Genomic DNA, 562 nt, shown 5'->3' with positions numbered 1-562 from the left:
ACCACTTGTCTCATTTAACTTAAAACAATGAGTGAGGAGGGAAAAGGAAAGACTCTCTCGAAGGACCCTTTGCTTACTCCAATTTAAAATACTGTATCTATGAAGTGATTTAACCATATCTGTGTAAACTTTGCTTTTACATAGCATGTCCACAACTAATAGGGAAGGGATGCTCGTGTGGACCACCTGTTTCCTCTTCATGGTCCGACTGTTTCTACAGAAGTCACACTGATTGCATGATAAGTAATGTTAAGAGCTTAGCAATCTAACACGGCATTGGAGCTGAAAGGGAGAGGCTGTGACTCTCTGTGGACTACCACTGAGATAGAGATCATGTATGGGTGGTACATCACAGTTTGAAAAACACCCTGCAAACTCCATCCCTGCAGCAACTTGGGAGATGCAGAGGAATGTAGCAGTGTGACCTTTATAAACAGCTGAGTTATGCTCAATTTTCTTCTTGTGGCTTGGATATGGAGAAGCATAGACGGCCTGTGTGACTTTGAAAACTTCAACGGAAATGAAACAGGAAGCCAGATCCTTTCACAGCTTGTTGATCTGT

Source organism: Corvus hawaiiensis, chromosome 1 (assembly GCF_020740725.1).
Source record: "Corvus hawaiiensis isolate bCorHaw1 chromosome 1, bCorHaw1.pri.cur, whole genome shotgun sequence".
Taxonomy (NCBI): domain Eukaryota; kingdom Metazoa; phylum Chordata; class Aves; order Passeriformes; family Corvidae; genus Corvus; species Corvus hawaiiensis.
Note: the sequence above shows the minus strand (reverse complement) of the source record.